General features: G+C 39.2%; 1 long non-coding RNA gene across 1 annotated transcript in view; it reads left to right on the top strand.

The window, feature by feature from the left end:
• Positions 1–16,239: 16,239 nt before the first annotated feature.
• LOC127579459 (uncharacterized) overlaps positions 16,240–18,947 on the top strand; it is a 55,481-nt gene continuing 52,773 nt past the window's right edge. The window contains exons 1-2 of the long non-coding RNA XR_007957670.1: positions 16,240–16,270; positions 16,489–16,615. This is a non-coding gene — a long non-coding RNA (uncharacterized LOC127579459). The remainder of the gene's footprint in view (positions 16,271–16,488; positions 16,616–18,947) is intronic.

The following is an 18,947-nucleotide window of genomic DNA, read 5'->3' as shown; positions in this document are numbered from 1 at the left end:
TCTTGTATACCGTTCATACAGATCAATTCATTACAACAGTGCATTGAGGTAGTACAAGGTAAAACAAAAGCAGAGTACAGAATAAAATGTTACAGTTACAGAGAAAGTACAATGCAGGAAGACATAAGGTGAAGGTCATAACGAGATAGATTGTGAGATCAAGAGTCCATCCAAACATACTAAAGAACTGTTCAAAAGTCTTATAACAGCGGAATAAGGCTGTCCTTGAGCCTGGTGGTACATGCTTTCAGGCTTTTGTATCCTCTGCCTGATGGGAGGGGGGAGAAGAGAAAATGTCCGGGATGGGTGCTGATTATGCTGGCTGCTTTACCGAGACAGTGAGAAGTGTAGACAGAGTGCATGGAGGGGAGGCTGGTTTCCGCGATGTGCTGAGCTGTGTCGACAACTCTCTGCAGTTTCTTGCAGTCACAGGCAGAGCAGTTGCCGTAACAAGCCATGATGCATCCAGATAGGATGTTTTCTATAGTGCATCAATAAAAATTGGTGAGGGTTAAAGGGGACATGCCAAATTTCTTTAGCCTGCTGAGGAAGTAGAGGCGCTGGTGAGCTTTCTTGGCAGTGGCATCAATGTGGTTGGACCAGGACAGGCTATTAGTGATATTCACTCCTCGGAACTTAAAGCTCTCAACCCTCTCAACCTCAGCATCATTGATATGAACAAGAGCATGTGCACTACCCCCCTTCCTGTAGTCAATGACTAGTTCTTTTGTTTTGCTGACATTGAGGGAAAGGTTGTTGTCATGACACCATGTCACTCAGCTTCCTATACTCCGACTCATCGTTATTTGAGATACGGTACACTATGGTAGTATTATCTGCAAACTTATAGATGGAGTTAGAGCAGAATCTGGACACAGTTGTGAGTGTGTAGGGAATAGAGTAGGAGGCTCAGGACACAGCCTTGTGTAGCACCAATGTTGAGGATAATCGTGCCGGAGGTGTTGCTGCCTATCCTTATTGATTGCGGTCTGTTGGTCAGGAAGTCAAGGATCCAGGTGCAAAGGGAGGTATTAAGTCTGAGGTCTAGGAGTCTGGAGATGAGTTTGCTTAGAATAATTGTATTGAAGGCAGAGCTGTAGTCAATAAACAATCATCTGACATGGGTGTCTTTACTGTTCAGTCGCTCCAGAGATGAGTGTCAGGCCAGGGAGATGGCGTCTGCTGTAGCCCTGTTTCGGCAGGAGGCGAAATGCAATGGGTCAAGGTTTTCTGGAAGGCTGGAGTTAAATGTGTGACATGATCAACCTCTCGAAGCACTTCATGATGGTGTATCTCAGAGTCACCAGGCGGTAGTCATTAAGTCATGTTACACACACTCAGTTTGGTAACACACTGAGTTTGGTAAAACTCAGTCAAGGGTCAAATGTTAACTTTTGGTACATTAGGAAGAGTCTACCTCAAAGACCGAGAGAACCTTAAAATAATCATTTTTACCCTTTGTATGCAGGCAAAGTTTGCAATTAATCATTTAATTCCAATTCCTGCAAACTACCACAGTAAAGTAGAGCTTGGTGAATATTTTCAAGTGTATTACATTAATGTGTGTCCATTAGCAAAGGTGGAAAAAGAAAAGATTTAATTTGGATTATTGATCAAACACAGGAAGTATTCAATCAATGTGGACCTGTTTTCAACAAAGACAAAAATGCGGTAGGAGAAATCTCAAAGCCATTTCAGATCAGATTATTTTAGCATTGGCTAACTCAAGAGCACTGTTTGTTGGAAGGTGGTGAGTCAGCCAGAGTTTTCCACAGCTATATATAATAAGAACAGAGGATGTATAAATTCCTGGACTTATAAAATTGCAAAGATGAAAGAGTATTTGTGTTATTCCCACTTCTGCTACATTGGCTATGGAATTCACTCCCAATGTGGTGCTGTTGCAGTCAAGTAAAATGCAGAAGACAACCAATATTTCAGCTGCTTTCCATCTGTATCTAAATGCCTGTGACATCACAGGATCTAACTTTCTGCAGACACAGAAATGTACTTCGATTGTCACAAATAAATTTTGCAAGTTAGAACTACTGACCCCATTATCGACAAAAGCTCCTTATTGAATTCACATTCATAGTCAAAGGTACTGGGTTTACTAAGGATGTGGGTGAATGTGAGGACATAGCAACAGAAGGAATGGAAATGGGAATAGGCTATTCATCCTCTTGACCTGCTCCACAATTCAATATGATCACAGCTGATCTTTTACCTCATCACCACTTTCCTGCACTAATCCTATATTTCCTGGCAATCAAAAATATATCAATCACTGTCTTGAACATATTCAGTGCTCTTGGGTGGAGAATTCCAAAGATTTACCACTTTGTGGGTGAAGGAATTTCTTCTCATTTCAGTCTTGAATGTCCAACACCTCAATTTTACGTTTCTTCCCCTTGCACCTGCATGTGGTGCAGGGCTTGTCCTTTCAGCTCTTCCCTTCCCACCATTTAGGGACCCAGCCTTCCCAGGTGAAGCAGCAACTCACTTGCTCTTCTTCCAATCTAGTGTGTACTGCATTCAATGTTCGCAACGTGGTTTCCTCTGCACTGGAGAAACAAAATGCAAATTGGGTGATGTTTTGCAAGATACCAGAGTTCAGTCTGCACTGGTGACCCTGAATTTCCTGTTCTTGCCATTTTAATTCCCCACTCCCACTCTGACCTCTCTGTCTGTGGCCGCCTGCACTGTTACAATGAGGGACAACACAAGCTTGAGGAACAGTACCTCATTTTCCTTCTGGACATGTTGCAGCCTTCTGGGCTCAATATTGAATTCTACAACTTGAGGTCACTTGGTTTCTGCCTGCATCAGTCATCCATCTGTGATATTGGCTCAGCTGGTTTGATTTTTTTTCTGCCACTTTTTTCTTATTATTCTCTGGAAGTGGAGGACATGCCCAGCCTGACCTGCCAGGCATGTTGTCATGTTCTGCACTTTACAACTCCTATGTTACTTTGTCTGCATCCTCACCCTCTAACCATTCCATTCCCTCATTGATCAGTTATCCTTGTAAACAGCCTATCCCGATGATCACTCCAGTTTTACCCTATCATAGACCTCCCGCCTCCCCGACCCTCCCTGCAGCTTAACGTGCTTCTTTCTCTTCCTCCCTCTTCTGACCAAGTGTTTTCGACCTGAATCATTAAATCTGTTTCTCTTCCCACAGATGCAGACTGACTTGTTGAGTATTTCCAGGATTTTCTGTTTTCACCCTCATTTTGGGACACCGATTTCTGGTTCTCAACCTCTGGCCAAGGGAAATTTCATCCTTGCATCAACCCTATCGCGTGATACTATTCCAGGCTGCAACTCATTTTTGGCATCTCTGAATGAAAGATGAAAATGAATATAGACAGCAGGTACACTAACATTGGGCTATACACCAGAAGGAAGTGTGCCCAGGGTTTCATTCATCACAGAACAGTGGATACATAACAGAGAGTGTTGGATTTTCCTAACAAAACAACTGGTGTTCTGTAGCTTTGTATCTTCACAAAGGACCCATATGAATAGACAAATTTAATGAATGTTTCAATATAAAGGTGAATAGTGACCCAATCTGTTGCTGAGGCAGGAATGATCTCCCATGTTGAAAGTGTCTGCTTAAATCAGTAATTAAGGCAGTAAACAATTGAACAACATATGGTTGAGTGAATAGATAATCAATGCTTTAGCTTAGATTGGGTTGATAATTCAACATAATTGTCTTACAATTGTTTTTATACTTGAGTAGTACTGTTTAAAAGGTTGGTTTAATAGATGAACAATAACGCAGTAAAGTTGGTTTCACTTATAATATAAGTTCGATAGTTGAGCTGTGCTGCCGTAAGGTTGGATTAATAGCTAAGAACTGTAAGCTGTAAGAGTGGTTTAATAATTGATTAAGGAGGCAAGAAAGGTGGTTTGATAGATGAATGCTAGTTTCCTCATTCTGCATTCTAGATTGGGTAATTGCCGACATAAAGGTTGGAAAGGGATTTGAATAGTGCAGGAAGTAAGGTTTTATTTTATAGTGTTGATTGCATCATTGGTTTAACAGCTGAGTGATGCTGGCTATAAATTTGAATTTGTATTGAATTATAAGGGCTGTAATAACTGAGAACTGGCCATTTTTATTTTATATTAATAACTGAACAGTGCGGGTTGTAAGGTTACTTTTGGTGGAGTCCAGGTTATAGGGTTGTTTAATGGATCATTAGATGGGGTATAAAACAAACTAAATAATTGAATTCAATACAGCTCTCTCTTCCTACAATACAATCGTGCCTATACTTCAAATGTACTTAATTGACTGTAAAGCTGTTTGCAACTTCCTGATCTCATGAAAGGCACGATATAAGTGCACGTTAGCTGCAAAAATAAATGCCTATATATTAAGTAACCTGTGCATCATCTTTGTAGAATTTTATGAAAGCATCTTTCTGCCAGCCATCTCCATCCCCTCCCCTCCCTTCCCCTCCCCTCTACCACCAACAATGTGTGAGGAGCTGATCGATATTCTCACAAATATTAATCCTATTCATCCATTCAGATCCCTCCCTCCTCTTTGCCTCTTAGTCATTCTTCTTCTGTCCTGTCCCAGCCCTGAATTTGCACCTTTCCCTGGTTTCTTCCTGTCTCCTAACTATAATTAGCTTCATGGAATCTTGTCCATGACTTCCACCTCCAGTTCTGTGAAATCTATTTTTTAACCAAACTGCTGAAAACACAGCTATTTCCTGAAACCATGTTGACTAAATATTTCTTTCCTGGTGTAATACACAATTCTCCTTTCATATCTGGTGGTCATCACCTTGTTCCTCAGTTGAAAAAAATACAAAGCTTGAAACTTATTTCATTGTAAATGACCACCCAACTTGAATCGCCTTTTCCCCACCAGAGTCCTTGAAATTGTCATTCCTATATTTGCCCATCTTTTCTGTATCTTCCCAATTAGGTTTTCTCTCTTTCACTAATGATAAAATGGCCCCAATCTAAATCCCAGATTTCATCCAGGTACACTTTACCTCTTCTATCAACTGTGCTTCATTATCCAATTGATTGGGATTATTCTCCCTTTGTCCCAGATTTACTTTTCCTGTTATAACCTGAGAACCAATGATTTCTCTTCCACCAGCTCCACTAACTCTGAAGACCCAAAGGATTTATCCTTGTTTCCAGTCCAGTCCAACTGTTCCCCTGCCATTCCACTTCACCCTCAGCTCACCACCAGCCCCACAATACAACGTGATTTGGAGTCTAATACCTGACACCAACTCTTCGGATATGCATCAACATTAAAAAATCAACATTAGACCCTCAATTTAATGTACTGCTGTTGTACATATTGCCAGAAGTCAAACTTCAATCCAGTAAGGATGAGTGGTAATACAGACAAGAACGTTGCCTTTATGGCAAAAAATTGACACAAACTCTCTTAAATTGTTGTATAGGTTACCTCCATGGCTGCATGGGCATTCTTCATAGTTTCCATCTGCATCCTTAACAAATTGGACATATTCACAACTTTTCTAGAACTTTGGCAATACCTGGCTAATATCTAAAGCTTCAGGTATAAGCCTCTATAACTACAATACCAGATAATTTTTCTGAGGGATCTTTGCAGAATATTGAGGATGACTGTTCTATGTCCTCAAGCCAGGCATCCTTGATCTGCAGATAAAATCTTCTGTGTAAAATAACTGGATATCCACATTTGGTCATTTATGCAAAAAGGTGTGATCTTTGAGATAATACCCATGGACTCACTTTACATTCTCAGGTTGTCCCATTAATTTCTATGGCCCTGATTGGAAATTTATCATCTCCTAGATGTCAGGTAAAGGCATAGATTCAGAAGGGGTAATGTTGGAGTAGGTGAGGGGAGCATCAGGTAAATATTGTGTTTTGCTGCCTGTGCCAGAATGTTTGTGTTATAACCTTGTTGAAGTATCTGTTTGAACAATTAACACATCTGACCATTTAATATCCCATTTTCTTAGCTAATGTTGCCTTGTAATGTTGATCACTCTGTACCATCAGCTGTCATCATTGGCAATTCTAATTAATGGCCACTTAAAAATGCAATGCATTGTGTTTGCCTAAAACTTCAATACTGCCCTGGAGTATGTCTTAAGATTAATTATATTTTCTTTCAGTGAAGTATGGCCAAATTTCCTGCTGTAGGTATCTATGATCATTTCTGCTAACTGGGCATTTATCTGTATTTTTATCTTGAATCTTGCTGCTTGTTGCCATTTCCTCCAGTAGCAGAGATGTTCTATCCTAGTTCTACATTTCAATAATATTCAGACTCATTTCTGATCTTCCAGCTGGACAAATTTCCTGTCTGTGGAAGGATCATGTTGGAAGTACTATTCTGATTAGTTGTTCTAGGTTTGGTTCTACATGACACTGTTATACGTCTCTTATTCTATTTTACCTTTGTAAAGAAACAGGCCTTTGGTGAATGCCTCCCATTGCATACGGAACAAGAATTCACTCCACTTCTGCCCATGATGCTAACCTTGTTTCAGAAATGGAGCCTTCTGACTATAAGCTGCTGTTATGTGCTTGCCCAGCGATGGTTGAAAATTTTCAGCATTTTTCCTGCCATTCCCATTGTAGGTACAATCTTGAAAGCCAAGTCAAAGGAAAGACCTTGTGTGTTTAATAGCTTGGACCAAACCATTGATTACTTAAGCCATCCAGTATACGGTTTAAGAATTCAACTAAGTTGCAACATCTGGATAAATCCCTTTATATAAGAATATAATTGCTGACAGCTTATCCTGCTCTTTGATGCCTTTTACCAGATTTATAACTTTCTGCTAATTCAAATGGCTGTGAATTGAAACAATCCTCCAACTTCTGCACTGCTTCTATGCATGGAACATCTTTGGCTTTTCTGTGGGGCTACCAGATTAATAAGCATATCAGAGCCAGTCTCCATCAATAGAGTAGCTTTCTTATACTCTCTCTTGGCTCTTTATAGTGCCTGCACAGTTTCAACATCATCTAACTTATGAACAATAAAATAATATTTCCATTCTCCCCACTTAACCTGTGAAAGACTCACATACTTGATTGATTAGTCCTAAATTGCCTCTATGTTCTGTCTTTGAGCTATCATCTTGTTCTTTTTCCTGCTTAACTACTAACACTGCTACACTCAAGGTTTGTCTCCACAATACTCAATTCTCTAATGTGTTTAGTTCTTCTGTTATCAGCATCTCCCACCATACCACAGGTTATAGTTATTGCTGTTGTCTAGTTAACCAACTCACTCTGCATCCAGGAAAACATTGATGCCTGAGCTGTTTTCTCTTCCCAAGCAGCTAACTTTGTGGAGTCCTGTGGTCAGTACCATTGGTCAGCAATGCTCAGTTCGTGCTTTGAAGGTTTTCTTCAAGCCACTATTTTTGTTTCCTACAGATGCCAATATACATCAGTTATTTTGACTATCCTTGTCGCCAGTTGTAGTATAATTGTAGCTTGTTTGTAAACCATGCTTGTAGCCCTGGTGACTTACTGACTATAACAATCTCTCGAAGATACTAGAAGCTTCAGAATATGTGTTAGCACTTGGTTGCAGATTAGCAACAGCTACCTCTTGTGCTTACATCAAACACATTTTGATCTCATTAGTTTGTGCTTATTTACATTTTTATATACCACACTCTGAAGCCTATGTGTTCTCATGTGTTTGGTCACGGATGAGCTATAGCTTAAACACTGGCAAGATCAAAGGCACTGTCTAGGATCGCTGTCACAAACTATGTTCCATCAATTTTACTCTCTCTCTCTCGCGCTCTCTTTCGGTCTCTCTCTCCCTCTCTCCCTCTCTCTCTCTCTCTCTCTCTCTCTCTCTCTAGTCATTGACTCAAGCTGAACCAGATTCCTTGCAACCTCCATGTCATTTCTGAGAGTTTTTGACCTCAGTCTGAAGGCCACCTACCACCTTTGTAATATTGTTGTCTCTACCCCTGGACCTCCCAATCTGCTACTAAAACTCTTATCTATGCTTTTGTTAATTCAAGATTCATCCTATGTCATCTTCAGTGCTGTCTGTGAAGGCTTTTCGTTCATCATCCAACCTTACTTAAATTTGACTTTAATCAAAATGTTCCTGTCCTAAGACATACCATCCCACTCATCATCCCCATTACCGACAATGCTTCCTGAATCATCAGTGTTACAACTTGAAAATCCTTATCCACAAAGCTCTCCCTTGCCCCACCATTTCTCTGCACTCACCTAGGGCTGACTGCAGTCCTTTAATATTGCTGCTCTCACAAACCCCCATTCATTTGTCCATGAATGAAAGCCTAAAACCCAGGCATCAGTGTTCAAGGTCAGTAATTTCCTTCTTACACCTCTCTGCCTCTCAAACTTTATCTTTTCTTTTTAAATAGTTCCCAACACCTAAATTTTGGATGAAGCTATATTTTTCCTTTAAACTCCAGATACTTCCTTCATTGTGATGTCCAGTGTCAACTCTTAAATGACAACACTCTGTTGGGATGTTTTACCATGTAAAAATGTAAGTTGTTGTTGTCCTGATTACATTTAGTCAGTTTTGTTTCTACACAATCCTGTTTGAATGAAAGTGTTAGCTAACCTTTATCAAAGCTATTATTAAATTGTGCTCCAACATATGCACAAAATGCTCAGCTGACTTTTGCAGGTTTCCACTGTCGACATCCTTTTAGCTGCAGAGCCTATGACTTTGCACATTATGTCTTCGAGAAGACAGTTTCATGCAGCAATTCCATTAATGGCAAAAGTCGTTTCTTGACTGCTGCAGACCACTGTTGTGCAATGCTTAAACTCCAGTACTACATACTGACATGTTTGTTGCTGATGTAAAGCATCGATTAAGGTCTTTTCTCAGTGATATATCAGACTAGCCCCTGTAAACTCTCCTTCTTACATTTATTAAATTCTTTTCATTATTTTGACTGTGCGTGTGTTAAAAAAACAAATAAACCCCCTGTGGCTATGTTCTGCGAGGATTATCATTAATCTTAGGGAGGCCTGAGGCAGTTAGATTGATGAATGTGGTATAAAGCTTTGGGTTTTAAGGCTTTTCCCAGTGAGATCTTCCCCCTGCCTGTGCTGCATGATTGCATGATAAAGCTTCTCAGGAACTACTGAGCTTGACTGGTCATTAATGAGAAGAAACACCTTAACTATATTGTTTGTGGGTTTACTGTCCTCGTTCTCAGAGGAAGGAATTTTCTGCATGCTCTGTACAATCTGTCTGACTGAGGATAATCTAACTGTTTGCAAACCACTGTCATCAGGAAACTGTGGCTTGAGTGCTTTAGAGACACATAAAAGAGAAGGAGGATATGCAAAGGCATTAAACATTTAATTCCCAGATAGATGGGCATTTGCTTAATAAGGATGAGCAGTAAACCCAACATATTAATCCTGGATATTTTAATTTATCCTTATGCTCTTTCCCATTAGCCTGTCCTGTCCTGTTGGAAAACACATGACCCAATCAAACATTCTCTGTCCCAAGTTTTAATGTTCATATTTTCATTTGATTTTCAAAAATTAATTTATGTTCTCTTCCTTTAACCTTTTTTGATTCACTCTCTCTTAGGAAGGTAACTTCCTTCTTCACCTGTGAGTCCTTCACAGTAGAGAAGGCATGCAGGAGACTTGAATATGGGCCAAAAGAAGAAGGTAATCTGCCCTGTGCCTTTCATTCACAGCTCAGAAATGCTTAGGTTCAGTGACTATTCCAATACATAAGAACTTGACTGGCTTAGATAAAGGAAAGAGACTGAACTTTTTCCTCCCAGAAAATGGTTGAAGGGCTAGAAGGCACAGATTAAAAGTTTTAAGTAGACACATGAAGTTGTGACAAAAAAACTTTTTTGACTCAAAGAGTAGTTTTGATCTGGAATTTAATATCCAGGAACAAGGTGGCTTTCAAAAGGGAATCAGATGAACAATTGAGAGAAATAATTTGCGGGTACAGTAAATGTGTGGGAAATAGAATGGATTGGATTGCTCTGTACAGACTCAGGAGGCCATTTGTCCTCCTTCTGTACTGTAACAATTCTATGATCCAATAATTCTTCTTCCTGCCCCGAACCCTCACCATCCCAACAGGCCAGCACATGGTCTCTCAGCAACAAAAGCTGATGAGACAAAACACATTGAACAAAAGAGGAATTTTTTTTAAACTGGAACTATGGGTTTCTAAGATTTGATAAAACCTCGCTCCAATGGGATTGAACAACTATGCCTTTTAAAGAAGAGATATCACTAAATATTCAAGGAAGTGAAGACCCAATCAAACAGCTCTTCTAAAGACTAATCATTAATTAAATCAGTGTGATTTAGATGAAATCAATCAAAGCAATAATTTTGTGCACAACATGACAATTTCAAGAAGGAGGCTGTGGAATTGAGTCCTCTGGGAATTCAATCCTATGAAGATCCTATCCTACAATCCTATGAAACGATCAAATGTTTCCACTTAATGGGGAATTTCAAATGCATGACTTGTATTAATCACCTTCAATGTTTAGGCTTTAATATTACTCAGTCATTATCTTCTGGCTTACCTTGTCATTTGTAACGCTCTGTTCATTCTTATTTATGGACTGTTCCTCTGTCTTTGTCTTTTCAACTCTACTTCTCCATTAGTAAACCAATCATGGCATCAGCAAGAGGTATAGAGAACTCTGGGACCTCTATCATGTCTCACACGATGGTGCAGTGACTATCCTGCAACCATGACAATAAAATATATCTGTAATTGTGGAGAATCTATCCAGCTACAAGGCAGGAGGGTTCTGGATTGCTCTTGCAGCCAGCATAGTCTCAATGGGCTGAGTGGCCTCCTTCTATGTCATGAGGAAATGTAAAATATGACTCAATAAATTTAATTGTATGTCCAATTACAGGAAATGCAAGTAAGCTGGAGTGCATATTATGAGTGGGCTTCCAGCTTACTGGAAGAATTTGCACTTCCTGTCAAATGCAAGTTCCAAAATGTAATTAGTGAACAACTCACTTTCAAAATTTCAATCATGAACAATGATGAACTGTAACGTAGATAGAAAAATGTTGCCTTATCTTCCAGGGAAGTTCAAATTAATTAATTGATCAAGAAAGATTTATGATATCCATCCAGCACAGGCCTTCTTCAGTACCTTGTTCAATATGGATAAGGGATATGGGATAGAGCATCATTAACTAAATGATTGTAAAATAGCATTTTGGATGAACTGGGCTCCTCAAAGTAATAGGTGTGGATGTGTCACGACCATAAATATTTGTTAGTGATATGTGTGTCAAGCATCATTTGGTATTAGAGACACAAGATTCTGCAGATGTTGGAATCTGGAGCAACAAAAAAATCTGCTGGAGGAACTCAGCAGATTGAGCAGCATCTATGGAGGAAAGGAACTGTTGATGTTTTGGGTCGATAACTTGCATCAAGATTTGGTTTTAGATAGCTGCAACAAAAAAGTGTGTTGTATTTTTTCCCCATCTATAATGATTTGTTCCACCACACCAGGTTCCAGGTTTAGCCTTCTCCTTGATCTCCAGCTATACTTCCCCTTCCCTTCTTCTCCTCACCTCATTACTTCGCTGGTTCAGTCATAGCTCTCCATGGCTTAAATTTATCCCAACTTTTAGACGATCTGACTTAGTCCAAGTGCAGCCTTCAATGCTTTCAATGTTCTGTCTGTATGGCAGATTGCCACACTGAGGAACAGATGGTATTGACCAAACAAAAGAAAGCTCTTTTTGGGTTGATTAACCTTGAGCTTCAGACAGGAACAAAAATTAAAATAATGTTTGAAAATATTGTGTAATAAACTTGCCATGCAATATTGTTTCTATAGAACTTCTACTTGGTCAAAGACTCTTGACTTAAAATTCTGCTTGACAGTTGCATTTTCTAAAGGCATGCTGTTCGTTGAATTGTATTTAAAAGTGTTTATGCAAATAACTTTTAATTGAAAAGCATCTTTGTCTCAGGCTGTGACAAAAATGAAACATTTTTGGCTAGGGTAAATTATTTGTTGGATTAATTCTTGCTGGTCACATCAAATGCAAAATTAAAATTGGTCTTTGCCAGCAGTTTATATAAAGTACAGAGAATATATATTGTGTTGATGGGCTTCAAAACAAATATTGTGTGCAAGGATGAGATAGATCAATACCATTTCTTTGTATGGAGACATTACAAACATTTTAATGATTTATAGGATTCTGTGTATTAAGCCATTTCATTTACTGCAAGGGTTCTGTGAAGTAAGATACTGTATGTTAGATGTTTTTGGGCAGACTATTCTTATTTTGAATTCTTTGTTTTCAGGATGTATGTTATGGACTACAGCTACAGACCAAGTTCTGATAACTGGGATCAGTGCACATGGGTAATTAATGGTGAGCATGGATATAGTGGGCCGAAGGGCCTGTTTCTGCGCTGTCTGAGTTTATGACTCTATGAGGTTCACAGATAAGAGCTTGGATATTGGCTGTAGACCATTTTCACCCACACTACCAGTTGTCTGCAAAGAGTGCAGACTCCAACCTGAAATCGAGTGTCATTTGTTTAGCTTTCAAGGACTGCCAGCACTTGCTCCAGCTGCAGATCTGTGCTACATCCATCTTCGTACTGATAACGACCAACAGAGTAGTCTGGGGAGTTCATGGTGGTGCTTGGTGAAAGGAGATGGTGAGGAGGTTGATCGTGGTCTGGTACCAGGCTGTGAAGCAGAGAGGAGTATTTGGACTGAACTTTCCCTGTGCATCAGGTGCAGCAAAATCACCAACTGTCAATGTTACAGTGGGCACATTTCCAGGAGAGGGTGTTGCCATCAAAACCTGCTCCCCTAATGCAGAAACTGAGTATTGGCTAATCAGTTTATACCCCTTATAGCTTTAAATCTTTAGTCTATCTTTACTGTAATCACCGAACCTTTTGATGATATTAGTTTGTTACTATTAATGTATTCATTCAAGCTGATGTTAGTGGAATCATAGAATTATATAATGATACAGCACTGAAGGAGTCCGTGTAGACCCAAGAGACTGCAGATGCTGGAATCTGGAGTAACAAACAGTCTGCTGGAGGAAATCGGTGAATTGAGCAGCATCTGTGGGGGGAAAGGAATGGTCGAAGGTTTGGATCCTGATGCAGGGTTTTGACCCAAAACATTGACAACTTCTTTCCCCCCACAGGTTCTGCTCTACCTGCTGAGTTCCTCCAACAGATTGTTTGGGCTGAAGAAGTCCATGATGTCCGTGCTGCCTCTTTGAATAATATACTTAGTCCTTTGCTCTTTCTCTGCAGTCCTGGAATATTTTCCTTTGTTGAATTCATATGCAATTTTCTTTTGAAACTTACCACTTAGTCTGTTTCTACTATCCCTTCAAGAATTACCTTCCAGTTTATCATAGCTCAGCCCATAATATATTTTTTCCTCAGTTCTTTGAAAGACCTTTTCTTCAATTTGCTCTCTCCTCAGTGTGATACTGTGGTCCTCCTGTGGATTGCATTATGGAGAGTGTTTTCATTTAAATATGGCACTAAATGAGGGTGTAGAAAGCTGCATCTGATACCTTTTGACCAGGTAAAGGATATAAAGAAAGGATTTTCATACAAGATTAACAAAATGTTGTGGGCATTGAGTGAGATTTAGAATTCACATTTCCTGTATATTAAATCCAAAACAAGCCTAGAGGCCAGACTGGATGTTACTGTTGTATCCAAACCAGTTGTCTGTTTTAAGGATTACTGAATATCTTCAATGACATCAATCTTAATGTCACCCCTGTATACTTAGAGGAAATTGAACTTGGGCAACAGGATTTATAGTACAACTGTAAAACAAATTGATGTGAATTCCAGCGAATGGATGAACATTTGCTCTGGGTAGCTTGTCTCATACTTTGCTCTCTTGATGTAGGAGAAGAGCCTGACCTATCCTGGGATATCACAAAGACCTAGATTTTTTACGGGGAATTTAATGCTCCAGCTTTAATGCCACTGATAGATGGAGGTGGAAAAACCAAGCAGAGTGCTACGGCTGATCACAATTCAGTGCTTCCTTCAGGAACTTGTTTGTTTGCGAGAAGATCAGGTCATTTCTGGTAAGTAGGTCTCTGATTGGCATTAACTGGGCTCACACATGAAGCCTGGCCATCTGAGTGGCAACGAACTCCTGGGGAACCATAGCACCAGATGAAGGATGCTGTGTATATTCCAGTTCTGTCTCCACAGAGATACAGAGAAACAACAGTGAATGGATCACCCTGGACACAGCACAAATTCCTTCCTGTGAACCCCTAAGGTGAGGAGGCAGGAGAGCCAGGAAAAGAATGAATCAGTTTGTGTTCAGTAAAACATTTGGACAGTAGCCTATTGTGAGGAATGAACAAGGGCCTGCTTTGTTGTAACTGCTCTGCTTGAAAAGAGAAGCTGAAGATGAGAAACTTTCCTTTGAACTCACTCCTTAAAGTGTTGAACAGTGTCTGCAACCTCCTCTCATTAATTTCCTTTTTTGACATTTGTTAATTCATAGCTTTGCTAATTTTTTGTAAAGATCTGTAATGATCCACAGTCTTGAAAGAGCTTGGATCAAACATTTATTCTCTGTTTTCTAATTTCAAATCTGGCATATGCACACTACACCTTCAGGGACTGGCAGTGTCAGTTACAGAAGGGAAATTTCACAACAGGAGTGGAGAATTGAAATAAGCTTCTTTTGTACTGCTTCTCCCCAAACAAATGCAGGCTTCTGGATAGACCTCCACACCACAAAACTCAACCTCACCCGAGGCACTGTTCAGGATGTATTGATTTGAGTTCTTTTAATTCTCAGAAGGAAATAAAAACTAGAATTGATTTGCATCTGAATGGTGAACACTTATCCTTTGTGTCCCAGGGTCGAACTGTGGAAAGGGTCATGAGGGGCAATCATCAGGAGGTGGTTATTGCAGTATAACCCTTCCTGCTGCAGCCCAGACCAATCGTGAAGATATTAATCCTGTTTAATTAAAAAATACCATTGCATATTTCAATCAAATTTAAATCTACATTCCTCCATAGTTACCATTTTAGTTTTGAATAGTATTAACAGCTCTCAATTGGGATTGACCAACCAATTTTTCATCAGTCCCGCGGTAGATATTTTCATAAAATAAACAGAAAATGCTGGAAAAACCAGAAACATTGACTATTTCACTTTCCACAGATGCTGCCTGACCTGCTGAGTTTCCCCAGAAAATTCTGTTTTTATTTCAGATTTCTATCTGCAGTTTTATTGATTTCCATTAGATATTTTCATGGGTTTAAACTACTTAAGCCAAAAAATCCATTAGCTTGTACCACTCCCAAAACGTTGTCCTACAATATTTATCCCAAAGAGAGCTAAGGTTAGCTTTGTGATCATATTATCCATGTTAATATTATCCCGGTTTATGAAATTTCAAAATGTGATATACTTAAGTTGGAAATGGCAATGCATCTGTAATTATTTGTACAGTAAGGCCACAATTACATTCATATCACTGTGCAATATAAGATTAGGACATTAAAACAATTTCATTGCTTACACCACATGAGCATAGTGATATTATGCAGCACAGCAAGGGTTTACAGAATCATTAGTGTTTGGTGTTTGACAATTCCAAAAGTGAGATGGCTATGTTGCTAGAGAACCTGTAAGCCAAATGGCAATAAGCCCACATAAAGAGGATAAGAAAGAGAAGCTGGCAGTGATGGAGTATTGTGGTTTTAAGGCACAGAGATGCAACATCCTGCCTGGTGTTTTTCTTCCCACTGTGGGAACTCCACAATGGCCCATTGCCTTTGGTCATCCTGACCTGGCAGGTGGCCATCATTCCTGACACTTGAAGCTTTTACCACAAAGACATACACAAGGGAAAATGAAGCCCTATAATTGCACTTGCACTAAAGCAGCGCGATCTGTTTTCTGCAAGTATGCTTCCTTTGGAGGCAAAGTAAGATATAATCTGTCCAGCTCCCCACCTTAGACTGTGCAATTCTAATAAGAGGAGAGAGTGCCAAGAAAAAGGCATCTGAAAAGAGAGTGCCTGTGATTTTTTCTGGATGCAGACAGCCAGACGTTGCTGCATTTGCTGTAAGTATATGTGCAGCACCATGACTACCAATGGCTGCTTGCTCTCTGGAGCTTTTGTTCAAATTTAGGTGAAACCTATCTGCCTTGGGACATGTTGAGAAAACATTCTGCTAGCCTTGCACCTTGTAGTAAGTGAAAATGTATCATGAAAAAGAAACCTGTTCACCTTATCTTGTAACTCTTGTGAAGGTCATCGGAGTGCCAAATCTCACTGTTTCAAACACAGCCACATAAAGCAAACTCATCGTATTGCACTCTATGCTCAGATCCAGGGATGCATTTCATAATTTATACCTTATAACCCCATTCTGATCTAATGATCTAATCATGCAATCCTTTTTTTCAGTGGTATTTAAAGAAGAAATAGATGAACCTTTGAAAGATCAGGGGATTAAGGAACCAGTGCAGAAGAGGAGATGAGGCCTGGACCAGAGCAGCCATGATCATGATGAATGGCAGGGCAGGACTGAGAGGTAAGTGTCTGATTCTTATGTTCTTATTCTCACTCCTCAACCCCCACCCAACACCTATCATGATTTCATAATCTCTGAAACTCGCAATAAAATAATCTTCCTTTAGATTCCCTCCCAAAATATTCCACATTGCTGTCCTTTAATCTTTCTTTCCTTGTTTTCTTTACCTCTCAATTGAATGTCATCTACTCAGTCGCTTTCCCTCTCATCACTGACAACCCAGCTCCATTTGCTTTCTTTCTTCCTTTGTCTCCCAATCTATGAGATTTCCTGCCACACAGCACCAATTCCCCATTCTGCCATCAAACATTAAACCACACTCAAATTTAACAAGTTCCAGCTTGACCTAGACCCCATTGTAAACAAACCTTCCATTTCAGTATCATGGGGTGGATTTTCCAACATGAAACTCTTCCAGTCAGTCTAGTGCAATGGGAGCACCAACGGTAAGCTTGGTGGCAATTAATATAGAAAACTGAGTGGACAATAATCAAGGCACGAATCTTTGTGCCTGGTATTCCGGTTAGTACTTTTACAATGCAAAACCACTTCATACATTCTGCCTCATTCTCCAATTCATGTCTCATTACACACCCACTGTTAGAGAAACACAAGCATTAACACAATTTTCTTTCTACACAGAAATTGACATTAATGTAAGCATAAGATTTCATAAATATTTAATTTTATCTTGATAGAAAATAATCCATATATATTATATTGGATATACTCGTCACATCAAAATATTTACACAAATTAAATTGTATGTGCATGCATTAAGCACATAAATACATTTTAATATATTTCACTTTCACTTATTTAAATCCTTATTCCTTTTATTCATACATCTTTACAATTATGCAAAAAACTTCCAATGATAATCCCATCTAATTTTTCAATTCAGTGAATTAATTTAGTTGAACTTCTATATAATTTGTCTTTGTCGTATTTTCTATTTATATATGCTCCTTTATTTTAATACTGCTTTGCTGTTCTTCTCAAAAACAAATACACCAGGACAATAATGCATTCTTCAATAATTTTTCTTGCCAGCTAACTTCAGCTCACCTTTCATCTGATGGTACAAAAACCTATTCCCTTTCCTTGGAATCTACTGTCTTCCCCATTACACTGTAAATGGCAGTACATGTAATGGAAGAATCCGTCTTAGTAAAGAACGCCTGCTTTTTTTCTGAACAGACTCTACGTCACCACCTGGATGCCAATGATGATTTTAATTTGAATTCTATATAATTTCAGAAAAGGAAACTTTTGACTCAAAATTTATTGTCATATGCACAAGTCCATGTATGCACAGGTGAAATGAAAAACTTACTTGTAGCAGCATCACAGACACATATCAGTTGAGGCACAACATTTACAAGAAAAACATAAATTTGACATAAGTTATACAAAATTATATAAGAAAGAACCCAATTAGAACAAAAACAAAGTCCATTGTAGTGCAAACTGGTCAAAGTGGTCATAATGTTGCTGTACTGAGGTAAGATTAGAGTTGTGCAGTTTGGTTCAAGAACTGAATGGTTGAAAGGAAGTAGCTATCCTTGAACCTGGTGGTGTGGGACATCAGGCTTCTGTAACTCCTGCCTGATGGTAGCTGTGAGAAGGTGGCATGGCCTAGATGGTAGGGTTCTTTGATGATAGATGTTGTCTTCTTGAGGCAGGTGACTCATGTAGATACTTTCAATGGTGGGGAGGGATGTACCTGTGAAGTATTGGACTGAGTCCACAACTCTCTGCAGCTTCTTATGTTCCTGCACATTCAAAATCATTTAAAGTCTAGTCTAAAATGCAGAAGGTTTTCTTCAAATCTACAAATGTGATGTCACAGTGCAGTCCATTTTTTTCAATTTCTTCAATGCCACCATTATACTAGTGTGTGACCATTTGTTATTCATCTCCAGCAGAAAGCTTTTTTGGTTTCATTGCAAATACTGGGAGGACAATTAACTCACCAATTGCCCATTGTAATTTTTACACTTACTACGATACAATACTTGAAGAATTCTTGTAGTTTCTTAAGGCTGGTGGATATTTAGTTGTACAAAGGCGGAAATTAATGTCGATTGCAGATTTTAATTGGCACTTATTTAGTACTTATAATAGAGTAAAACATCATAAGGCATTGCAGAAATTCAGTGGGGCAGACAACACTAACAAGCAGTGTGTCAAAGTGAGTAGAGGACATGCAGGTATGCCATTTACTGAAAAGAGGAGCAGATTTCTCTGCAATGGACAATTACCATTATCTTTGGGCTGCACCTTTGGGTTCCATTGGCTCCACACAAGGACAGAGAACAAGATGTGATGT

Source organism: Pristis pectinata, chromosome 17 (genome assembly GCF_009764475.1).
Source record: "Pristis pectinata isolate sPriPec2 chromosome 17, sPriPec2.1.pri, whole genome shotgun sequence".
NCBI classification, from domain to species: domain Eukaryota; kingdom Metazoa; phylum Chordata; class Chondrichthyes; order Rhinopristiformes; family Pristidae; genus Pristis; species Pristis pectinata.
Note: the sequence above shows the minus strand (reverse complement) of the source record. Positions and strands in the feature narration are given on the sequence as shown.